At 42.0% G+C, this 26,599-nt stretch overlaps 1 long non-coding RNA gene across 2 annotated transcripts in view; it reads right to left on the reverse strand.

Annotated features, from left to right (window-relative positions):
- LOC138744024 (uncharacterized) overlaps positions 1–26,599 on the reverse strand; it is an 82,454-nt gene that overhangs the window by 24,529 nt on the left and 31,326 nt on the right. For both annotated transcript variants that reach the window (XR_011345205.1, XR_011345204.1), the window contains exon 3: positions 10,388–10,505. This is a non-coding gene — a long non-coding RNA (uncharacterized lncRNA). The remainder of the gene's footprint in view (positions 1–10,387; positions 10,506–26,599) is intronic.

Genomic DNA, 26,599 nt, shown 5'->3' on the forward strand with positions numbered 1-26,599 from the left:
TTAAGGCATTGGTGAGGCCAGGTTTGGAGTACTGTGCTCAGTTCTGGTCTCCAAATTATAGAAAGGATATAGATAAGGTGGAGAGGGTGCAGAGAAGGTTTACAAGGATGTTGCCTGGCTTACAGAATCTGGATTACAGGGAGAGATTAAGGAGACTGGGACTTTATTCATTGGAACATAGACGACTGAGAGGGACTTGATTGAGGTATTTAAAATTATGAAAGGAATAGATAGACTAGACATAAACAGACTCTTTTCCCTGAAAGCAGGGGAGGTTGGAAAAAGAGGCCATGAGTTAAGGGTAAGGGGGCAACACTTCAGGAGAAATATCAGAGGTGGTTTTTTCACTCAGCAAGTGGTGGCAGAATGGAATGAATTTCGGAATGACATAGTTGCGGCAGGGTCCCTTTTGTCATTTAAGAGAAGGTTGGATGTGTACGTGGAGATGAGGGGGTTGGAGGGTTATTGGCGGTGAGTGGGAGGTTTGAGTTAGTGGAGTTGTTCTAATGAACTGGTGCGCACTCGAAAGGCCATCATGGCCTGTTTCCGCTCCGTAAATGGTTATATGGTTATATCAGGCTGAAAAAGACACAGAGTCAACGTTTCAGCTCAGAGACTCTTCGTCAGAACTCAAAAGGAGATTGTTAAGATACAGGGAGGGTGGAAGAGGAGAATGTTTCTCACAAGGAACAGAAGCAGGCCTTTTGGCCCATCAAGTCTGCTCCGTGAAATCTCCGGAGCTAAAATGTTCTTGCATCTAGTTCCAAGTTCCGGCCTTGTCCCCATATCCCATTATATCCTGACTAATTAGATACCTATTAATTTCCCCTTTAAACTCCCCCAATGATCTGGCCTCCACAGCTGCAAGTTGGAACAAATTCCACAAATCCACAACCCTCTGGCTAAAGAAATTTCTCCTCATCTCTGTTGTAAATTGGTACTTTTTAAATTCTAAGACTGTTCTTAATTCTGTCGGCAGAAAATTGGAGATGAAAAGATCAGCTAAAAAGATACAGTACTTATGTGGTCAATGAATGAATGAGAACAGTTAGAATGGTGAGACTATAAAATCATGAGGGGTACAGGTAGGTTAAATCATCATGGCCTATTTCCTGTGTTGGGGAGTCTAAACGTAGCGGGCTGTCTATGCTTTCTAATTTTAGATTCCTCTCCCCGTGAAAATGATTGTGACTTATCAGGAGACATACAGGAGAATGCAGATGTTGGAATCTGAAACTAAACACCAATTGCTGGCGGAACTCAACGGGTCGAGCAGCATCCATGGGAGGAAAAACAATGGTCAACATTTTGAGTTGAATTCCTTTATCGAGTTGGTTAAGTGTTTCAGCTCAAGTACCTCAATTGACCTCCCCTCCCGCTATCTTCCCACCTCTCTTCTCCCCATTAGAAGCCTCAGAAGATATCTCAGGCACAGCATTCAAGAACATCTTCTCCACGTATAACAAAAGGTTTCTTCGCATTATCATGAAAAATCGTGTGGCTCTAATTTTAAGATTGAAGCCTCTTGTTCTGCAACCCTTGATGGTTTCCATCCATTCCCTCAGTTGATAGGGACACAGATGTCATGGTGTGAACCAGCATGTAAAAAGGCCCTTCAGCCCAACAGGAGCAGCAAGGATAGCATAGCAGTTAGCGTAACACTATTATAGCGCCAACCACGTGGGTTTGGATCTAACACTCTGAGGAGTTCTTTCTGTGTGTGTGTGTGGGTTTTCACCAGTGCTCTGGTTTCCTCTCACCCTCTAACAATATACAGGGTTTGTAGGTTAATTAGGGTTTATAGGACAATTGGGGTATTTCAGTGGCATGGACTCATGGGCTAGAAGAGGCTGTTACCGTGCTGTATCTCGAAAAAACATCCATGCTGACCATCAACCTTCTATTCTACAGCAATCCTGCATCAATCCCATTTCCTATTCTCCCACCTTCTCACCAACCCTCACCCACATTCTCAAGGCAATTAGATGAAGATCATGGACCACTTGGTGGTAGCTGTTGACATGATCGAGAGAACATGAAAACTTCTCACAGGCAACACCTGAGGTCAGGATTGAATCTGGGGCTGTGGTGTTGCGAGGCCGATGATCTACCAGCTGTGCCACCAAGCTGCCCTCATTAATTATCTCATGAAGCTCAAAGCTAATGGACCTTTTTTTCTTGTGAAGCAGTCAAGTTTTAGTTTCTTCCATACATCTCTCCTACCGACTATGTAAAAAATGTTAATGACTCAGTTAATAGGAAGAAACGTCCAAGTTTCCCACATACAATAACTGAAGCAATAAATTACATGGATGTCAGAATAACAGGAGCCTGAAGGCCCCACCTGCCCTCTCCACAGCACATTGTAAATGTCTTGTTTTCTTTTCACCTCACGAAATACAAATAGTAATGTAGAAAAACCAAAACTTTTCTGCTTTGCAGAGAAGAGGGCAGAGCAGAGTCCTCAGGTTTGGGGTCATAGCCACAAAAAGGTTGAGAATGGCTGGAAGAGAGTACATGATGAATGTTAAAAATGTACAAACTTGAGAATTTAAACATCACTGGGATCTACGGGCATAGCTCATTGAAATATAGACAGTTGTAGAAAATAATCAAAGATTGTAATGGAAGTTGGCCTTAAGGGCATTCTGTTCATGTTTCCATTTATTCCATTTTGGTGCAAAGCTTTCATCCCTTTATGGATTGCGAAGAACAAATGGCCAGATGTTATGCACAGTTGCATCAAGCTCTGATGGATCATGGCCAGGAGTGAAGTAAGGAACAGTGCTTTTGGATGGAGTTAAAGCCCTTGGGGAGGGGAGGACTGCAGAAATTTAGAAGATCAACACGTGAACATCAGGGGTTAAATATGAGGCTACTGAAAACACAAATGTGTTACCCAAATCATAGCTGCCTGAATCCGGAGCTAAAACACAATCTGCAAGAGGAGCCCAGTGGGTCGAGCAGCATCGGTGGGGGTAAAAAAAAATAGGTCAATGTTTCAGGCAACCCAAACTTGGATTGCACTTCCAGGAAACTGATAAGGCAGGAAATAAAACATAAGTCAAGTTTACATTCAGTTACCTTCAAGCTGCTTGCAAGGTACTTGCGTCTTTTCCTTCAATGTGTCCTCTCTATGTCATGCATATAATAAATTAATTATAAAAGCTCCTAAAGTGTTTCACTTCATTGAATTACACTATAATATTTTCAAAGGAATTGCTTGAAAGTCCATCAATACAACCCATCTTCTTCTGATGGTCTACCAGGAAAACAATTTGTTCCAGTTTTACAGGAGGCTGAGTGGTGTGATTCATTTATCAGCAGAACATCTGTATGTTAAATTATATTTTTCATTAAATTTATTTACAACATGGTAGAAGCTGATTCCAATCACTGAAACCTAATTTCGCCCAATTAACCTGGCAACTCTGCACATTTTTGGAGGGTGAGAGGAAACTGGAGAGAACCCACACAGGTCACAGGGAGACCATAGACACTCCTTACAGACGGTGCTGGATTCAAACCCGGGTTTTGGGGCTGTAATATAGTGTTGCACAATCTGCTATGCTAAATGCAGTGCTCTGAACCCGTTGAAAGAAATTGTCATGCCCCGAGACCTCGCTTCAATGTTGGAAGCAAATCTCCCATTAGTATTTAAAGGGGTTATAGAGCATAAAAACATAAGGAATAGGAACGGGGAGAGCCAACTGCTCCTTGACCCTGCTTCACCATTCAGTGAAATCGTAACTGATCCACTCTTGGTCTGAACATTACTTTCGGGGGGTGGCACAGTTGGTGTAGCGGCTATAGCGCCAACTATCGGGACTGGGGTTCTGTGAGTAAGGAGTTTGTACATTCTCCCATGTCTTATCCCCGGGGACTTTGGTTTCCTCCCACCATTTGAAATGTACCTGGTTGTTGGTTAATTGGGTGTAAATTGGGTGCCACGGACTCGTGGGACAAAATGGCCTGTTACTGTGCTGTATGGCTACATTTTTTTAAAGAATTTTTTTTAATTAAAATTTCCTGCTCTCTCTCCATTGTCTATATTTCCCTTGAAGTTTAAATATTATGTCAACCTCCGACTTGAATATTAACAATGAATCCAACTCAATGGCTTTTTCTTGACCTTTCCTTGTTGCAGTCCACATGGTCGGAGTTGAGCCCGTGCATTTTGCCTGACCATTCTAAGCCACAAGAGATATTTTAAGGTTCTCTGAGAATCAGTAATCTAAATGATGCTGAAGGAAATAAAGGCAGCATATACGGATGAAGTATTATTAGGTCAAAGAGCATCAAACAGTTAAAACTTCAAGACAGGCTGCAGATGTTGGAATCTGGAGCATAAAACAAACATTTGGAGGAATGCACATCCATGAAATTCAGATTTTCTACCAGTGTTCTTTACTTAACTTGAGATTCCAGATATTTGTACATGTTGGAATCTGGAGCAAAAAACAAAAGTTGTCATGCAGGTTGATAGGATAGATAAGAAGGCCAATGGAGTGTTGGACTTCATTAATCGGGGGAATGAGTTCAAGAATCAGGAGGTCTTTTGCAAGTCTACAAATCTTGATGAGATGACACTGTGAGTATTGCTGGTCAACTCATTACAGATAGACCCTGACTTATGACGTCCTGACGTACGATATTTCAAAGTTACAATGATCAGAATTTGTTTTAAATAAAGGTGAGTCGGGGTCTACCTGTGTCGTGCTTTGAAAGACCTGACGCCATTTTTAAAAAAAGGTGTTTTGGAACACAAGCGCAGATTGCCATCGCTGGGGAGGGAGAGAGATTGAAGAGGGAGAGAGAGCAACGGCAATCTGTACTTGCAAATCACAACGTAGGTTGTGAGGTGACGCTGCTGCCCCTAGTTACCTGGAGCACCATGGGCTCCCGGCAGGAGTGGGGATGTTGGCATCTCAGCAGCAGCTAAGACGTCAGGCTCCCGGGCCTCCAGCAGTGGCGACATTGGCCTTCTTGCAGGGACAAGGTAAAATACTACCAGACTGTAGACCCCAACCTACAATAATTTAACCTTACTATTTCAGTCCTGAAATGGAACCTCATTATAAGTAGGGGTCTATCTGTATAGGAAAGATATGGAAGCTATGGATACGCTGGAGGGGAGATTTACCAGGATGTTGTCTGGATCGGAAAATAAGTCTTATGAGGCTAGGTTAGCAGAGCTGGAACATTACCCTTTGGAGCAAAGAAGGATGAGAGGAGACTTAATAGAAGTTTTCAAGATTCTGAGAGGCATAGATAAGGTGGACAGCCAACACCTTTTTCCCAGGGCAGGAATAGAAAACACCAGGGAACATCTCTACAATGTAAAAGGAGGAATGTTTATGGGAGGCAACAGGGATAAGTGCTTTACACATAGAGATGTGGGTGCTTTGAATTCCTTGCCAGGGATGGTGGTGGAGTGTGAAACATTAGAAGTATTTAAGAGACTCATAGAGAGACATATTGATGAAAGAAAAATAGAAGGTTACGGGGTAGGAAGGGTTTAGTACTTTTTTTCTTTGGTAGGAATATAAAGGTGGCATAACGTCGAGGGCCAAAGGGCCTGTTCTGTGTTCTATCTTCTTTGTAAGAGGAACACAGTAGGTCAAGCAGCATCTGCGAAACAGTACCCAGAATGTTAACCGTCCCCGTGTCACCACAGATGCTGCCTGACCCACTGAGTTCCTCCAGTACTGGTTATTTTTAAATTTAATTTATTTAGCGAAACTGCATGGCAACAGGCCCTTCCGGACCATGAGCCAAATACACCCATGTGACCAATTAACCTGCCCTGTACGACTTTGGAATGGGAGAAGTAAATTGGAGCACCCAGAGGATACCCACATGGACACAGAATGGGTACAAGGAATGGGTTCAAACCTGGATTGATGGTGCTGTAATAGTGTTCTGCCAACCACTTGACTAACTATTCCACCCATTGTCATTCTTTGTTCAACTGTTGATGTTTAAAGTCTTTCTTGATTTGTAAGTGCTCTAATGTGTGTGTAATAAACTTTAATTTAGTTTATTTTTTATTAATTTTTGATTTATTTACATTACCTCTAATAGTTTTTAAATGTCTTTTGATGTTAGGCATTCAAACATTGTAAAAATGCCTCATAGATTTCGACAGAAAGCAATACTTCATTCACCAGTCTTGTCTCCTATCAAATGTTTATAGCGCATTCAAGGAATAGGTTCTGACCAGCTTTGCTCTTCTCACAGTTGAAAACCTACCACCCACTTCAAATATCTTGCACAGTCCTCTGCACCTGAATAAGATCAAGTGGGCAGGACCCACAGAACGTTTTTCTAGGGAGCCTGACAGATTTGAGGAGCAACTATTTTTTACGTCATTCTGATTTTCCTGACAGGTTAGTGATGCTTTCCATCTGACTAGCCCGCCACTGCGTCAGATCACCTGAACCATAGGAACACTTATGTCATTGACCACAGCTTGGCATTCAACACCATCATACCAGCACCCATGGAAAGAAATGGTCAGTCAATGTTTTGTGTTGGGACCATTTATTGACTAATATTAAATAAAGGTGAGACTACATAGATAGTGGGGGCAAGAAGCAAAGGTAGAGGCCTGTGATGATGTAATGGGGGGGGGGTCGTATTATACTGACTGCTTGCTATCGACTATGGCTGTAAAGATACTCCACCTTACTGGTATAACAGATGGAGATGCTTTCCCACTGGCCAGTTTAGTGGTGGCTATAATCTGTTAATAAAATTGATATGCCATAGACATGGACCAGACAAGTGTTATACTAATACAGGGCTTTTATTAACAGAAAGTGTGAGAAGGACAGAAGGTGTGAGAGGTGGGGAAGAAACAACGTAAAAGGGGGGAGAGTGGAAGATAATTTAGAGGGAAGAAAAAGAAGTACTAGAGTAGTAAAGAGACGGAAACAGTGGAAACAGGTGGGAGTGCCAGTCATCTTAAATTGGAAAGATCAAAGTTTTACAACTTTAGGTGAAACATAAACTTAAGGAACGGCACATTATTTTCTCCCTGGACAGTCTTAAACAGAAATGTTTTTCCTAGACTACTTGACACCATGTCTATGTGCTGGGTTTCTTATTCAGTGATAAAAGTGGCCTGCGAGTGCTCCAATCACCCTTCTTGAGTGACATGTACCCTGCCAATATCTTCCAAGAATATCTATTCCAATGAGTTCATCTCGCAACCTTCTCAACCTGAGAGCTCACAGGCCTGTCCTCCATAATCTTTGCTCAGAAGACATTTCCCAGAAATCATTCTGATCAACTTTTGCTGCATCATGTCCAAGAAAGTGTATTTTTGGAGAGCAAACCTCTCTTATTACTCCAGATATAGTCTTACCCATGCATTCTCACTTTGCAGAAGGCTTCCTTATTTTTCCACTCCATATATTTTGCAATACAGTGAGTTCAAGTTAAAATTTATTGTACATGTACCAAGATGTGGTGGTTGAGGTCGTTTTGTGAGCAGACCAGCAGATATCTCAGTCAGAATATGACAAATAAGACCAGGTATTAAAGTGGGAAGAGAGAGAGTGTGAAAGAGAGAGAGACCGAGAGCGAGAGCGAGTGAGAGAGAGAGAGAGCGAGCGAGAGCGACAGCAAGAGAGAGAGAGAGAGAGAGAGAGAGAGAGAGAGAGAGAGAGAGCAAAGACAGCATCTGGGGTTCAGGAGTTGGATAACATCGGGAAATAAATTGTCCTTCAATCTTATGGTGCATGATCTCACGGTTGTGAGAGCAATACAACTATAATTAAATTGTTTCATATTTCTTCTGACATTGTTTGCAGCCAGGGCTCTTGAGATAAATCCCTAAATTCACCTCGAGGCGATCTGTCACTTCTAACTGCCAGGGCTTTTGCTTTATGTCTCATCTGATAGACAGCACCACACTCCCTTGGTTGTGCGTTGGTGCATCAACCTGGAATTTTGTGCTCCCGTCTCCAGAGTCTAACTATAAGCAAATTACAATGAGCAAAGATTGTTTCTTGGCACCTTCGTTGTCACATGAGGCTGCAGCAAAACAGCTGCTATTATCTGTTTACTTTGCAGTTTTAAATCCTGGCTTTAGGAACATTCATTCACTGAGACCTTCTCTTCTCGCTAGTTGAAGCGTAACTAATGATGATCCTTTTCTTCCCAGAGAGGCATAGCTGAACTGACTGAATTCTCATCAGAGTTTAAAAAGTTATCTATTTTGGCTGCCGCCAGTTCTCTGTCATGCTGCAATGGATTATTTAATCTGCACTGTTTGGTATCAGACCTAACAAATGAAAGGAGCTTGATAGATAGAATATAACCAACGTGGGTGGGTGGTTTGAATGAAACCATCAAGCCCAAAATCATTTCAATCGTTTTTTTTTGGAAGATAAAAATAAAACAATTGAAGTTTTGAACAGCCTTTGGTGCATGAAAATTTGATGGAGTTTTCCTCGGTGATCCTTTGCATTTCAGGGAGAGATTTTCAAGCACCTTCTCCCTCTGATGACCAGTAGCACGAGGGTTGAAAATATTATTGTTCCCTCTTATATCAGGAAATTAAGCCACAGCCACTGTACAATTCTTCTTAATAGAATCAAATTCTAATTTGAAGAAATGGATTAGAAAAGAGAATTATGTTAAAGGGGAAAAGGTGACTGATAAAACACTTTCAATTAAATTTCATCAGTTGAGCTTAGAGGGCTGGAATGGACTTGCATTTCTGGAGCATCTTTCTATCCTCAGGACATTCCAAAGGACTTCATTACCACTAAATTGTTTCAAACTCTTGTTGCTGGTGGAAATGTAGCTTCTGTGAGTTTGAGCATGACAGTTTATTGTCTGATAGAGAAGGATAATGAGCAGATGTACCAAAACTTACTTGCTGTAGCCACTTAAGATACACCACTAATAAAAGAGTAAATTAAAAGGACCACCCTATGCCATGAAACAGAAAAAGAGATAATGTACAAAAGAATAAATAAATACAGGTGCCCCGACTTACACCTGTAATTGTGACTGAAGGATCAGTCATATCTCAAAATGGACGCAAGTCAGAATTTTGCCCGCGTGCATAGAGTACCGAAGTCTTAAAGCAAACTTTGTAATCAAATGTTGTATTTGACAAATTATTACAGGGATACAGGGTATGCAACAGCCAAAATGTACGAACTTTCTTTGTCCCTGGATCTTGTGCCTGCTCTACGATATCCTTGACCCTAAGAACTGGAACTCAACATGCTAACCTGGAGTCACCTTCATTGGCTGCCCCTGACGAAAGAGCCCCAACCACTGTTACTGATTTTGACCTTGCCCTATTCTGCTGGTCAGCAGAGCCCGAGGTGGCACCACTATTCGGGCTGCTGCAGTCGGGCTCTCCCCCTGAACTGTACTCAAAATTGTGTATGTGCTTGAGAGGAGGGAGAGTCACATGAGGCTCCTGCATTATCTGCCACCCAACTAATTGGCTGACCACCTCCCCGAAACTCTTAAGTCTAACACTCTCTCTCTCTCTCTCTCTCTCTCTCTCTCTCTCTCTCTCTCTCTCTCTATCATTGACAAAGGAGATGATCAATGACTTTAAGAGTGTGGGCAGCATTCACACCATAGCCCACATTTTAATGAAGTCAGAGATAACCCATTAGTCCGCTCACAGAAGAAACCTTCTCACTGAGCCAGGTATTTTGTGGCTCCCTCCTCAATGAGTCCAACTGTGCCTCCTGTCAATCCATACAGTCTGAGAAGAGCTTCATCTGTACACACTTCCTGCAAACATAGTCACCAGGGACCTTTGAGCTCCCTGACCTCCCATGCCTCAAAGGATGAGCACACCTTTCCACTGACTGCAAATGCAGTCCCTATAATGAATTAGCCAACTTAAGAAAAGGGAAATAAATCTTACCTTGCCTTACTTTTTGCTGTTTGCCCTCCTCATCAAATCCCTCATTCTTTATCTTTTCCCATTGCAGTAAATCCAATGTATTATATAAAAAGTATAAAATCAATAATTCATCAAGAATCCCTCATGGTTGGGGTAGTGATGTTTTTTTTTCAATTGATGCACTGATATAAAAAATCATTTTCTTTTAATGTCTTCATTCCAAAAAAAAAGCAAATCAAGAAAGAAAGGAGAATGAGATAGACAGAGAGATAGAAAGAGAGAGAGAGATGGTCTCAGGTGGTTTAACACAGCCCTTCCATTACCACCATAAATGCACATTTTCACCATGAAGTAAAGATTCTGACTGTTTACCTTATCAATGCCTCTCATAAATATATAAACTTCTATCAGATCACCCCTCAGCCTCCAACACTCCAAAGAAAACAACCAAGATGGTTCAAACTCTCGCCATAACAACAACCCAGTAAATCTCTTGCTTACCCATTCCGAATTCGCCGCATCCTTCCTCTAATGGAGCGACCGGAATTGCAAACAGTTGACCCTCTGGCCACTAGGGTAGAATATTGAGCTCCACTTTTGAATAGGACAAGTCTTTAATCTAGAATACAAAGGCAAAAAAAAAATCTGCCAGAGGAACTCAGCATCTGTGGAGGGGAAATGAATGGATGACACTTCAGATCAAGACCGCTCATCAATACTGGGTTCATTGCGTCTTGTTGGGGGGAAGGGGGCGGGGGGGGGGGGTTTGCAACATGAAATGCTGACAATTCCTTTTACCCCCCGCAGATACTGCTCGACCTGCTGAGTTCCTTCAGCAGATTGCTTTTGGCTCCAGATTCCACTATCGACAGTTTCCTGCTATGGGAGAAGCTTGGTCCAAAGAACAAAATGGAACTATTTTTAAAAAATATTTTAATTGTTTGTTGTTATATGTAACCGAGCAATATTTGCTTTTCATTGGTCTATGAGAAAAGACCAAGTGAAACTGAACCCAATGACTATGGGTTCGTAATAATGATATTTGAGTAGATAATCCAGGTTTGTCACAAACGAACTGCACCGAGGGAGTTTCAACTGTGGAAATGTTGTTTAATCCCAGGTCAATGTTAAACATTTGAGAGACACAGGAGACTGCAGAAGCTTGACACAATCTGCTGGAGGAGCTCAGTGGGTCAATTAATATTAGTGGGAGAGAAAGAATTTTAAGATGCCACACTTTATCGAGACAGATAAAGGCCTGGAATGGGCTGCCAGGTGTGGTGGTGGAACCAAATAGGATAGGAGCTGTCTTGATCAAGGATTTCAGATTTCAGATTTATTGTCAGAGTAAATAGATGACATCACATACAGGCCTGAGATTCCTTTTTCCTGTGGACACAGCAGAAATACCACTAATTGGTCACACAAAAAATAAACTGTGCACAGCATAAACATGCAAACAAATAAAAGAACTGTAAATGGATACCGAATGTAAACAAATCGACTGTCCAACACAAAGAGAACAAAAGAAAATCAATAAAGTGGACATGTAAGCGTCGTTGAAGAGTCTGATGGTGGAGGGGTAGAAGTTGTTCCTGAACCTGGTAGTGCAAGTCTTGAGGCACCGAGACCTCTTTCCTGATGGCAGCACCGAGAACAGTACGTGTGCTGGGTGGAGTGGGTCTTCGATGATTGCTGCTATCCTCCGATGCCAGTGTTCCCTGTAGATGTACTCAATAGAGGGGAGGGTTTTGCCTGTGATACCCTGGAAAGTCTCAACTAGTTTTTGAGGGGCATTATGCTCAGGGGCATTGGTGTCCCCATTACCAGACCGTGATGCAGCCAGTCAGCTCACTTTCCACCAGACCTCTGTAGAAATTTGCCAGTGTTTCCGGTGTCATTCTAAACCTCCGCAAACTTCTGAGGAAGTAGAGGAGCTGATGTGCTTTCTTCACTGCCATTGGTGTGTTGGGTCAAGGAAAGGTCCTCCAAGGTAGTGACTCCCAAGAACCTAAACTTGCTCACCATCTCCACCTCTGATCCCCCAATGATCACTGGATTGTAAACCTCTGGCTTTGCTTTCCTGAAGTCAACCATTAGCTCCTTAGTTTTGATGACATTGAGTGCAAAGTTGTCGTTGGTGCACCATTCAGCTAAGTTTCCAATCTCCATCCTATACGCTGACTCATCCCCTTCCTTTATACAACCCACTACCATGGTATCCTTGGCAAATATGTAGATGGTGTTACTGTCATACCGAGCCACACCGTCACAGGTGTAAAGTGATTAGAGCAGGGGGCTAAGAACACAGCCCTGTGGTGCTCCAGTACTGATGGCGATTGTGGAAGAGACGTTCTTACCAATCTTCACTGATTGTGGTCTCAAGGTGAGGAAATCCAGGGTCCAATTACACAATGGGGTGTTAAATCTGCAGTCTTTGAGTTTGCTGATCGGTTTTGAGGGGATGATGGTGTTAAATGCTGAATTGTAGTTGATAAAGAGCATTCTGATGTATACATCTTTGTTGTCCGGGTGTTCCAGGCCAGTAAGATGGCATCCACCATTGACCTGTTGGCATGATTGGCGAACTGGAATGTATTCATGTCACCGCTCACTCCAGCCTTTCAAAACACTTCATCGTTGATGTAAGTGCTACTGGTCGATAGTCATTAAGGCAGGTTATTGCACTCTTCTTGGGCACCGACCGGTAAGATCGACGCCTGTTTGAAACAGGTGGGTACCACGCCCTGCTGGAGTGAGATATTGAAAATATCAGCTTGAAATATCTACCATTCTTTTCTCCTACTGATGATGCATTAAATTCCCCAGGAGTCTGTATTTAGATGTTAAAAATTCCACTGCAAACTTTGAAGAAGAGGAGGGTACTTACTTCTCCCTGGCCAATACTTTTTCTTCATTTAATGCCCAAAAAGAGATTACCCAGCTATTCCCATTCGTGAGGGCTTAATCTGCACATCACAGCAGTGATTAAATTTCAAAAGTATTTCACTGCCTTTAAAGCACATTGGGATTTCTGAAAGAGGCTTGAAATGTTCCATAGGAATTCAAGTCTTGTTCTTTCTTTAGAAAACAATCATCTTTTAATTATCAGTTTTATTACCAATTGTATTTTGGAGTCAATCCATGTTTTGCTCACTGTAATATATTCTGAATTTGTTTCAAACTATTAAAAAACTCGTGAAAAAAGTCGATCTTGACCATTTAGATGTGCAGTAGGAATTCAATCAAGCAATAAGAACCTAGACAAACTGATTTCCATTTAACACAGATGCAAATTAACCAGTGCCACATTAGGGTAAATAGCCTTTTTAATTTAATTTCTCTATCTGTATTAGACCAAATGCATTATAAAGTGCTAACGTGTTGAACACACTTACAATTTTCTTTATTATGCACAGTGTTAAGTGATTGCTAAGGGGATAATTGCCAACAGTTTGTCACCTTGGTTTTATCAGGTCTGTATTTAAATCAATTAGAATTACAAATCACTCTTTTTTTCAGATACCAGAAGATCCATCTTAAAAGACAGAATGCTAGTGCTGTTTATGCAGGACCAGAAATGCGATGAAACCACTCACAGTTATCAACAGACATCATCAGATCTATTTTTCTATGGTGTTTTAATTATGACATGCCATTTACAGTGAACATTCCAAAGGGTGTGTTTGTTTCCAAACTCCTTTAAATGGCAATAAGACATCTAACATCTAGTATCCCTGAAGCATAAAAACACAAATTTCAGCAAATGCTGGAAATGTGAAATATTAATAAAAATGAAATACAGGGAAATGGGCTCATCCACTTGATGGAGTCTTCCTCTGGTATATCGACGACTACATCAGGGCTGCCTCGTGCCTCCACGATGAGACTGTCAACTTCATCTAGTTCACGGACAACTTCCACCCCGAGCTCAAACTCACCCGGTCCATCTCTGATAACACTCTCCCCTCCCTGGACCACTCTTGCCTCCATCCCGAGAGACAAGTTGGATACTACAAACCCTCCACTCACACAATTACCTGGACTATGCTGCCTCACACCCTGTCCCCTTCAAGGATTCCATCCCTTTCTCTCAATTTCTACGTCTCCACCACCAAGATGAGGTCTTCCAGTCCAGATCTTCTGAAATGTCTGCCTTCTTCCACAACATGGCTTCCCCTCCACCACCATCAACTCAGCCTTCACCCACAACTCCTCCATTCCCCACTCATCTGCCATGGCACCTCTGCCCCGAAATGCTAGAGACATAGAATCCCCCTAATCTTCACCAACCACCCCACCAGCCTCCACATCCAATACATTATCCGCCGAAACTTCTGGTACCAACTGCAGGATCCCACCACAGATACATTTTCTTTCTGTCCTCCCCCCCCCCACCTTTGTGATTTCCTTGTGCACTCATCTCTCCCCACCCATAACACCCCCAGCATTTTCCCCTGTGCCTGTAGGAGGTGCAACACTTGCACCCTCACCACGGTCCGGGGCCCCAAACAGGCCCTTCACGTGAAGCAACACTTCACTTGTACATCCAGAGAATGTATTTACTGCATCTGGTGCTCCCTTTGTGACATTCTCTTCGCTCAGTACCTCTGCTCTGTTCTCAACCACAGCGACCTCCCAGTGGCCAACCATTTCAATTCCAAGTCACATTCCTGCATTCACACGTCTGTCGGTGGCCATGTACTGTTCCACCCTGAACACCCACAGATCAGAAGAAGAACACCCTATTTTCCGTCTGGGCACTCTCCAGTCAGGTGGTATTAACATTGACTTTACTCCCTTTCACTAAACCTGCTGTCTTTTCTTTCCCCTCCCCCTTTTCCTGTCTTTCCAGTTCTTTCACCCACCCAGCCATTCCCCCTCCCCCTCATTGCTGCTGTCCCCTCCCTCCTTTCTCCACCTATCATCTCCTGCCTCAGCCACCTTCCTTTGCCCACATCCCACCCCCCACCACTCTTTGGTTCGGATGCTGGCTGGCATTTTCTCATACTTCGATGAAGGGCTCAATCCCGAAACGTCAGATATGAATCTTTACCTTTGCCACATAACAGACCCTGTTTGACCTGCTGAACTTTTCCAGCACTTTGTGTGTTTTTTACTTCAACCACAGTGTCTACAGAATTTTGTGATTTACTAGTGAAATGGAGAGAGTTAACAATCTGATAAACAGATATGGACCTGAGTTATTAACTCTGTTTAACTTCACATATATTGTCTGATCTGCCAAGGATTTCCAGCATTTTTTAATTTGTTTTTTTAGTGTGATGTAAAAAAAAATCATTTAATTTAAATAGGATTCACTTCTACAAAAAGCAATGCCATTTCTACCATATAATGGTTCATACATTTGATTTGGTTGATGTGTAAATCTTCTAAAAGTTCAAGTTTATTATCATTCGACATATACAACCGAACAAAACCGTGTTTCTCTGGTTACGGGATGCCGATCATTAATCTCACAGCCCCAGAAGAGAAGCTATTTCCCAGCCTGGAAATCCTGATTTTGATGCACCTGTATCCCATTTTTGAAGGTAGTGGGTCAAAGATACGGTGTGCTGGAATTCTATTCAAGCATTACTCCCGGTGAATGTCATCCGTAGAGGAAATCTTCTGGGTTGTTTTAATGATCTTTGACTTCCAGTCCGATATTTTGCAGCTATGAAACATAGAATAAGGCAGCCAGACAGGACACTCTCAAATGTCACTATGCACATCGAACAATGCTTCCAAGAATGAGGTACACATTTAGCAGCAAGATTTCTTCAATGTCATGTGCATGAATCTATGTGGTTTGACAACTTTTGCTTACCGTAAAGGTACACAGAGGTGCCACTAGCCTGGCTCCCCACCAATAGATAAAGAGCAGCAAAATAGAGTCCCTTCAGAGATACTGAGTTATCCGTGGATTTGCCTCCTGTGCTCCCGCAACCTCTGCAGCTGGTTGCCCTCCTGTCCATTCCAGTGTTGAACCTGGAGCTCCCAGTTCCTGATTCCCCTCCCCCCACCCCTGATACGATCAAGATGTTACTGACCCCTGAGGTATTTTGGGAGCCCTGCTCACCAATGGCATCCTCATGCACCCTAGTCCAGATAGCTGCTTCCCAAGAGGTGGTCTCCAGAGGTGCTTCAGCAACTGAGCTCTCGCTGTTCAGGGTGTGGGGGGGGGGGGTATTTTCACCCTCTGGTGCCCTACTCCTCTCCCAGGTCCGCACCAGTGGCAGCCCTGCTGTTACAGCAGCTGCAGTAGTACCGCCAATTCATATATTTCTCCGCTTCTTTTATTGTATGAAGTTAAAATTTGTGTTTATCATGGAATGTCCATAATTATTTGATAGAGAAGTAGAGAATAATAATCTTGCAGCAATCAACAAGGCCATTTGATCCAAAATGTCTATGGTGTCCATCAAGTCATTTCCACATGATTCCTATCTATATGCTCTTCCTCTAACCTACCATACTTTTGTGATTTTAATGCTCAGTTCTCAAATCTTCAGCAAAAAATGAGTATCGTTTGATTAGGTAATGCAAAAATTGCTTCAAAGTCAGACCTGAATAAATACCTTGCGCTTCAGCCTCTGTGACCACTTGTGAATCTGCTCTGCACTGTTTTCAAGGTCAATGTGGTGCCTTTAGTGTTTTGTTTTAACGTAGACTTTGCGGGAACTTACCATTAGGAAGAGTCTCACACAGGAATGACCAAAACAGCAAATCTTTGCTTCTGTCCGCGAGTTTAGATAGCATCCCGACAGTGCGTCGTCGCGAGTCATCACTACGTCGCATTTATTAGCCCCATGGTCAAGGAATGCCTGCAAGTCACTTTAGACCGCAGACCTTCCGGGAAAATGACTAAGGGTCTAGGAGGTAAAATGTCAGAATGGGAAGGGCCCCCTCATTCCCGTTCTGAGCTTATGTTCCAGGAAAATGGGAATAATTTCCTGGGACGCAGCAGCTATGTAAAAGGTGTACAGCATCTCTGCATCTTCTGAGGGGTGTGCCCTTTCCAGCAGGGAGTTAATTTGAGAAAACTTGCATCAAGTGAGCTCTATTTGTGATTGAGATGAGTGCCTGCTGCTATGTCTGCTGACTTGCTCCTGCACAGATGGAATTATCTGGTTCCATTAAATATTGGACATAAATGTGAAAGCTTATTGATTTCTTACATTTTAACACTGAGCTTTTGGGATATTGTAGATGGGGACGGATAATGATGTACTGATGGTAAAACTTAATGAACCATCAGGCCAGTGAAAGGACAATGGCCTTGATCTTAAAAATCAGACCTTTTCAAATTTCTCAGGTGCTTCCCCTGTCGTACCTCTGCTGCCTACACTAGCCCAGTAACTCTCTGTGATAGCTACACTCCTCAAACTTTGTTTCCTCAAGCATGTCAGAATGTAATTATTCCATCATTGCTGCACATTTTTACAAATCCTTGGTCCTCAACTCCTGGGATTATAATGCTAAATTTTCTCCTCTTCCTCACTTATCTGATTTGTCCACTGCTACCTCATTATATATTCTTTGATGCTTTCAATGTGTTTGGGTTATGATAACACTAACATTTTCTTAAAATCTAGAGATACATGCCCAAAGGCATGCTGCCCAATTGCACCGAACAGCCCCAGTACATTTCGAAAATTGGGAGGAAACCAGCCCCCAGGGAAAACCCATGCAGACACAGTAGAGTGTACAAACTCCTTACAGACAGTGCTAGATTCAAACCTCAGTCCCGATCGCTGGCGCTGTAACAGCATTGCGTTAACTGCTACACTAACCGTGTCGCATTTTCAAGACTCCTTTTGACTTCCATGTTCTCCAGATTCCTACATCTGCTTCCAATTGAGATTTTTGCAGACCTTACTCTGAAGGGAATCTATGCATGCTTGTCAAAATTCTGGGATAAAAGAAAGCCGAAGCTTTAACTCTGTTTTCTCTCCACCGATGCTGTCTGACCTGAGTATTTCCAGTAATTCTGTTTGCTTTTATATCTCAGTTATAGAGTTTCCACACATTTCTGATTAACGGATTGAGGCCAACAGAAGCAATGCCATGAGAATGGATAATTTCGAGTCTCTCGCTGGCACTAGATGGAATAAGTTGCTGAGGGCATCGCTCTGACCTTTTTTTAAATTTTTCCCTTTTTCTAACAGCCGCCAAAGTTTAATTTTCTCATTAGACTGGCTTTGTCTGTAACAGTATTTCATTTTATTTACAATGGCATCACTCAGAAGTGAAAAAAACTTGTCTGGAAGCTAAAAACGAGAAAAACGGAAAGCAAGATGGAAACTCTAAGAAAGAGCATAAAGAAACACAGTTCCTTTGCATTCTAAACTGGATGAAATATTATTAAGACTAGAATTGACGCAGAGGTTTTGAAAGCAAATCAGCCGCTCTGAATTTGAATTTAGAGACCCTTTCTGGTCAGATCAAAAGATTGAAGGTTAGATTCCTTGGAGCAGATTTTAACTTCTACTTCACAGCAACTTGACAAGTCTAAACAGAAAGTGATTGATTTGAATAGCCGCGGTCACAGACTGAATCTAGCTATTATTGGTTTGCCTGAAGATACAGAATCTGGTGACTTAATTAAATTATTTTCAATTTTTTTTTCAAGTTATTTGGGGGACTTGTGCTACAGAACCCTTCTATCTTGGATAGAATGTATCGGGCTTTAAGATTGAAACCCTCCCAGAGTTAAAGCTCTGACCAGTGATTCTGCGTCTGCATTACTTTCAGTCCAAGGAAATTATAATCCGGGAAGCACGTCGACAGAAGACACTTAAATACAAGGAATATGAATTCTGCATTGTGGAGGATCTCGGCCCTGAAATTCTTACAGAGAGGGCACAGAATAAAGCAGTGATGAGTGAACTGTATAAATGGAAATTTTGATCTTCCCTATTGTTTACTGCACGTTTGAAAATTATGCCGAACAATGGTCCTCATAAGTGGTTTAGTTCGGTGAAAGACGCATGGAAATTCTTGGATCAGCAGCCTTCCAATTTGCAATGAATATGAATAGTTTAATTTTGACTGCGGGTGAATTTTTAAATCTTTGATGGACTTATTGGTGTCTTGAGAGGAACATCCTGTTATGTTTGGATGATGTGGAATGGTTAATTTAATTTAAAGCATTTTCTCGTGGTCGATTTATAATTTGTTTTTTTTTAATATTTTTTTTAGTTGACGTTGTTCTCCTGAGAATATCTAAGATATACTATTGTTTTCAGCTTCAAGTTAGTTTTTATGTTAAAATGGACGATGTATGTTAACTGGTTTTGTTCGACCCTGTGGCTTTCGGACAGAACATCTTCTTGGTTTGTAATTTGATGTTGGATAATTCCTGCTGGTGTTGACTACATGTTTTTTTTTTATTTTGGCGCTTAGCCAGCTAGAGGAAATAGGGGTTGGGATATTAGTTAGCATGCTATCCTATTATAGGATAGTTTTGGGGTCTTGGGGGAGGGGGGAGGGATACGTAGTTTAGGGTTTTTTTTTCTCTGGACTGCCTTGGAATTCTATCCTTATAAGTTTCACTGCTTCATTGCCTGGTTTTCCTCCATGGTCTGTAAACCTCTCTTCGGATGGGGCTTTCTCTTGCTCAAAATACATTGTTCTGTTATAGACTTACACAGTATTCAGACATGATGAATGACAAAGGTTTTAAATCTAATATCATGGAATTTAAATGGTCTGAACAATTCCAATTAAAAAATATATATATTTATATATCTTCTTCTTTCTTTGGCTTGGCTTCGCGGACAAAGATTTATGGAGGGGGTAAAAAGTCCATGTCAGCTGCAGGCTCGTTTGAGGCTGACAAGTCCGATGCGGGACAGGCAGACACGGTTGCAGGGGAAAATTGGTTGGTTGGGGTTGGGTGTTGGGTTTTTCCTCCTTTGCCTTTTGTCAGTGAGGTGGGCTCTGCGGTCTTCTTCAAAGGAGGTTGCTGCCCGCCAAGATGCACGGTTTGAGGCGTTATCAGCCCACTGGCGGTGGTCAATGTGGCAGGCACCAAGAGATTTCTTTAGGCAGTCCTTGTACCTTTTCTTTGGTGCACCTCTGTCACGGTGGCCAGTGGAGAGCTCGCCATATAACACGATCTTGGGAAGGCGATGGTCCTCCATTCTGGAGACGTGACCCATCCAGCGCAGCTGGATCTTCAGCAGCGTGGACTCGATGCTGTCGACCTCTGCCATCTCGAGTACTTCGACGCTAGGGATGTAAGCGCTCCAATGGATGTTGAGGATGGAGCGGAGACAACGCTGGTGGAAGCGTTCTAGGAGCCGTAGGTGGTGCCGGTAGAGGACCCATGATTCGGAGCCGAACGGCTCTGTATACGCTTAAATATACGCTATATATTTATATATATATATATATATATATATATATATAAATTAATGCATTTAAAATGCTTCAGGCTAACATTATATTTGTGTAGTAGATGCATATTGAAGGGGAGGATAGTCAGCATTTTTTTTTAATTTGGATGGTCAACAATTTCATTCTTTATCCCAAGCTAAAGTTTCAATTTTTATTAATTCTTTTACTTTGCTTATACATTTTGATAATGTTGTAGAATCCAATGGTAGATTTCTAATTATAACTTGTTCCCAATGTAAAGGAAGGTTGCGCTGGTGAATATTTATTGCCCTAACTTTGAAGACCCAGTATTTTTTATGTGTGCTTTCATTACTGCCGAATATGAATGAATACATGTTGATTATGGGGGGAAGACTTTAATTGCTGTCTCAATCCTTTGATTGATAGACGAGTCTCCAATCAGATACTCCCAAATAAATTAGTTACTTCTATTGATTCTTTTTTTTGTTGGACTCAAGACTTCTGGATATTTTGAGGTTTTTTTCATCCAAACCTCCTTTGAACCCTCTCCAATATCAGTACATCCTTTCTTAAATGAGGAGCCAGAAACTGCTCATAATACACTAAGTGAGGACTCACCAATGCCTTATAGAGCCTCAACATCACATCCCTGGTCTAACATACTATTCCTCTTGAAATCAATACTAGCATTGCCTTTGTATTCACCACCTACTCAACATGCAAGCTTATCTTTCGGTTATCCTGCACGAGAACCCCTAGTCCCCTTTCCATCTGAGTACTTTTAATTTTCTCCCATTTAAAAAAAATAATCTGCCCATTTAGTTTTTCTGCCAAAGTGCATGACCGTACACCTTCAGACATTGTGTTTCATTTGCCACTTCTCCGCCCATCCTGCTAATCTATCTAAGACATCCTTCAGCTTCTCTGTTTGCTCAACACTACCTCCTCCTCCTACCTTTGTATCATCTGAAAACTCAGACACAAAGTCATTCATTCCGTAATCTAAATCATTAATATGCTCCATAAAAAGATGCAGCCCCAACACTGGCTCCCGTGGAACATCACCACCAACTGGCAGCCAACCAGAATATGATCATTGTATACAGACTCTCTGATTCGTGCCAGTCGTCCCTAGCTCTACCCATAATAAGGTTAGGGAAGAAGGTGTACTCAACTTGTCTGGCCAACATGTGACTCCAGACTTCGTAAGTGGTTGACTCTTCTTCTTTGGCTTGGCTTCGCGGACGAAGATTTATGGAGGGGGTAAATGTCCACGTCAGCTGCAGGCTCGTTTGTGGCTGACCAGTCCGATGCGGGACAGGCAGACACGGTTGCAGCGGTTGCAGGGGAAAATTGGTGGGTTGGGGTTGGGTGTTGGGTTTTTCCTCCTTTGCCTTTTGTCAGTGAGGTGGGCTCTGCGGTCTTCTTCAAAGGAGGTTGCTGCCCGCCGAACGGTGAGGCGCCAAGATGCACGGTTTGAGGCGAGATCAGCCCACTGGCGGTGGTCAATGGGGCAGGCACCAAGAGATTTCTTTAGGCAGTCCTTGTACCTCTTCTTTGGTGCACCTCGGTGGCCAGTGGAGAGCTCGCCATAGAACACGATCTTGGGAAGGCGATGGTCCTCCATTCTGGAGACGTGACCCACCCAGCGCAGCTGGATCTTCAGCAGCGTGGACTCGATGCTGTCGACCTCTGCCATCTCGAGTACTTCGACGTTAGGGATGAAAGCGCTCCAATGGATGTTGAGGATGGAGCGGAGACAACGCTGGCGGAAACGTTCTAGGAGCCGTAGGTGATGCCGGTAAAGGACCCATGATTCGGAGCCGAACAGGAGTGTGGGTATGACAACGGCTCTGTATACGCTTATCTTTGTGAGGTTTTTCAGTTGGTTGTTTTTCCAGACTCTTTTGTGTAGTCTTTCAAAGGCGCTATTTGCCTTGGCGAGTCTGTTGCCTATCTCGTTGTAATAAAAGTTTATTGTCATATACATGAGTACAAAGTATAGATGCACTGAAATTCTAACTTGCTTCAGTCAAACTGCTTTGTAAGATATGCCAACTACAGTAATATACCCCCAATCTGCCAAGACAGTAAAAGATAATGGATATTAAAAAATAGATAAATTCATCACTGCAACTTGTGCATGAAAACATAGAACATAGAACACTATATCACAGTACAGGCGCTTCAGTGCTCGATGTTGTGCTGACCTATATATTCCTGCCAAAAACAACTAAACCCTTTCTACCTTTAACCCTCTATTTTTCTTTCAACCATCTACTTGGCTAAGAGTCTCTTAAATGCCCCTAATGTTTCAGCCTCCATCACTTCCCATGGCAAGGCATTCCAGGCACTCACAACTTAAAAAAAACTTACCCCTGATGTCTCCCCTAAACTTTCCTCCCTTCACTTTGTACAGATATCCCCTGGTATTTGCTATTCCTGCCCTGGAATAAAGGTGCTGGCTGTCTACTTTATATATGCCTTTCAGAATCTTGTAGACCTCTATTAAGTCACCTCTAATCCTTCCTTACTCCAAAGAGAAAAGTCCTAGTACTGCTAACCTTGCCTCCACTGCAGGCAGCATCCTGGTAAATCTCCTCTGCACTCTCTCCATGGCCTCCATCTCCTGCCTATAATGAGCTGATCAGAACTGAGTGTAATATTCTAAGTGTGTTCTCACCAGAGATTTGTAGAGTTGCAACATAACATCTCAACTCCTGAACTCAATCCCCCGACCAATGAAGCCTAGCATCTCATAGGCCTTCTTAACTATTTTATATACCTGCATGGCAACCTTGAGAGATGTATGGATTTAGACCCCAATATTCCTCTGTTCTTCCACTCTGTTAAGTATCTGAACAATAACTCTGTACTTAGCCTTCTGGTTTGACCTTCAAAAATGCATCACCACACTTATCTGGATTGAACTCTATCTGCCACCCAACTCTGCTTCCTGTCTTTTGTAGCCTGTGACAACCTTCGACATGATCCACAATCCTCCAATCTTAGCATCAACTGCAAATTTACTAACCCATCCTTCCACTTCTTCATTGAGGTAATTTATAAAAATCACAAAGAGCAGCAGTCCCAGAACAGAGCCCTCCGGAACTCCCCTAGTCACTGACCTCCAGGTAGAATATTTCCCATCCATTACTACTCTCTGCTTTCTACAGGAAAAGCCAATTCTGAATCCAAACAGCCAAGGTTTCATGGATCCCCTGCTCATGAATGCATCTCTCATGGGGGACCTTGTCAAATAAAATGACATTTCAATTGTGCAGACATATATTTTGTTGGTCCTAGAGCAGTTTATGGCAAGGGTTAGGAAAGGGCAAGGTAGTTTCAAGAGCCTCATAGCTGTTGGAAAATAAACTGTTCCCCAAATTAGTGATGCTGTACTTCAGGTGTTTGTAACTTTTGCCTAAAGGTAGAAGTGAGAAGATATTGTGACCAGAGTGATGGGGTCCGTTATGATGGTAGCTGTCTTCTTGAGGCAGCATATCTAATTATTACTTCAGTGGATGCCCATTATGGCTTTGGCTAGGTTGATGACTCCTCAGTTCAGGAGCAGGGAGGGGTGGATAACACATTACGAGCCATGTCTGCATCCAATAAACAATTCAATCTAAATTTATAATGGCAAACACCAAGTAAAGCATATGAGGCACTAATTATATATTCCATGTGTGTATTGTTGCGTTAACAGTATGACAACAAGCTCACACAGAGAGCCCCCATTGTAAATACCAACAGAGGGACTTCTAATGGAAAGAAAAATACAAATGACAGATTGTGTAACAGCAACGAGCCTGAAGAATATTTGCACACCCTAGAACAATTATTTGTTGTCCTCTGAACTATTTTAAGTGAAAGTACTGAGATTCGTCGGTGCTAATGAAAAGAAATAAGCTTGTTCTTATGTGTCCTTGTGGAAATGACATTGGTAAAATTAAATTGCCAATATGTCATATTTAAGGAAAAATTTGAAGACCTTTAGAATTTATCTTAACTAAGGCCTCCTTGTCCTGGATCATTGCATGTCGGCATTGATCTTTTGGGAAACGTAAAGCACTGGATGAACACAATATTTCTCCCCATTCTGCAAAGCAAAATAAATAAATCTTCATGAGCTTGTCACTGACACATCAAGAAGACAACTCATCGGGGAAAATGCATGAACAATACACTTTTCTTTTTATGGTGTATGAAGATGACATTAGTGATATTGAGAGGGATCTACCACAAGGAAATGACTTACATGCACATTTCACTGCATCTATAATTGTTCAGCACAGCTCACTTTACCCTGAAGCAGCATTCCCCACTGATCAACACAGTGCGGTCCCACTGTAGGGTTGCTTAATTGTCCATAACTTTTGGCAAAACCTGATACTGAGATTAGCATTTGGTTCAGATCGGTAATGAAAGGGGTATACAAAGGAGGGAAAAAAAGTAATAAAAAGAGGAAGAAGGAAGAAAGGAAGAGAAGGAAGAGAAGGAAGAGAAGAAAGAAAGAAAGAAAGAAAGAAAGAAAGAAAGAAAGAAAGAAAGAAAGTGAAAGAAAGTGAGAAAGAGAGAAAGAAAGAAAGAGAAAGAGAAAGAAAGAGGGAAAGATAGAAAGTGAGAAAGAATAAAAGAAAGAAAGAAAGAAAGTGAGAAAGAAAGAGAGAAAGAAAGAAAGAGAGAGAAAGAAGGAAAGAAAGAAAGAAAGAGAGAGAAAGAAGGAAAGAAAGAAAGAAAGAAAGAAAGAAAGTGAGAAAGAGAGAAAGAAAGAAAGAGAAAGAGAAAGAAAGAGGGAAAGAGAGAAAGTGAGAAAGAATAAAAGAAAGAAAGAAAGAAAGTGAGAAAGAAAGAGAGAAAGAAAGAAAGAGAGAGAAAGAAGGAAAGAAGGAAAGAAGGAAAGAAAGAAAGAAAGAAAGAAAGAAAGAAAGAAAGAAAGAAAGAAAGAAGGAAAGAAAGAAAGAAAGAGTGAGAGAAGAGCCATATTGATGTGTCTAGTGTGTGAGCTGCATGCACAATGGTTTTCTAAATGAGATTCAGGGGAAAGCTGCTTCCACAAATATAAATCTTTGCAGAATCTGCTCCAGGCTACTGCTAGCCATAAATACATTGTCAAATGGTCAGACAACGCAAGGCACCTGTTCAGTTTGCCATGAGAAAACAGTAAGTACATGAAAGAATATGACCTTGAAGCTGCCAGATAATTGTGAGAGGCATCGGGGTCCATTGAATCGCTTGTGTATGAAGGAAGCCTGCTCCCTCTCCTTTCCTTAGCACATTGTGACTTCAGCTAAACCCCATCATGACATCTTTGATATAATCTCGGAAGACCCTCAGCTGAAACTTATTCAGGAAAGTGAACCATCATCTTAATCCAGCATCCTGAAAGGACAATAAACTTCAGCCATTCATCCATCCAGGGAATTAATAAAGGACACTTTTACATGAATCAACAGGAGTAGAAATCTATATTCTATTTCAAATAGACACTACCTGACCACGTTGATCTGATATTCTTTTTTTCTCATCTCTTCATTTCACCAAAGTTAGCGCTTAAAGCATAAATCTAATCAGGCTGTAAACCTTTGCTTGTCACAATTTCCCAGTGGGAAAAGGAATAATTGACATATTACCTCCATTTTGACCACAACAGTTAGATTCGACAAAAAAACAAGTTTCATGGAGTCATAAAGAGCATGGAACCACATTCTTCAGCCTGTCATTTCCATGTGAGCACTGACTAATCACCTGCATTAATATTGTTTATCAACACTTGGTGCCTGGAAGTTCAGGGGTTTTAAACATTGTGAGAGTGTCAACCTCCAGCACCCTCTCAGGAAGTGTATGCTTGAATCCAGCCACTGTTTGTTTGAAGAATTTCTTCCTCAGATCCACTCTAAACTTCCCAAACTTCCGATCTTCACCTCTTGTACCTTAATGATCTCTGTCCTGTAGCTCGGTGACCAGAAATGTACCACTTGATGTGTCACTGAATTTTGGTTCGATAATGACCAAGTTGGCTGACCTCATTTGCTTGCATTTGGTCCAAACCCTACCAATCCATATATCTGTCCTAATACCTTTTGAATGTTGTACCCACATCTATAACTTCCTCTGGCAGCTCCATGCAGATGTGGACTTTCCTCTGAGTGGAAAGAGTATCACCTCAGATCCCTTTTAACTAGTTCTGATCTCACCTTACTTATATCCTCTAGTTCTAGAATCATCCACCTAGGAAAATGATAGAATTGGATGATTTTATAACAAGGTAAACTCTAAGCCTCCTATATTCTAGAGAATAAAGGCCCAGCCAATTCAATCTTTCCCCATACTTCATGATCTCCA

This window comes from Narcine bancroftii, chromosome 10, assembly GCF_036971445.1.
Source record: "Narcine bancroftii isolate sNarBan1 chromosome 10, sNarBan1.hap1, whole genome shotgun sequence".
Lineage (NCBI taxonomy): Eukaryota > Metazoa > Chordata > Chondrichthyes > Torpediniformes > Narcinidae > Narcine > Narcine bancroftii.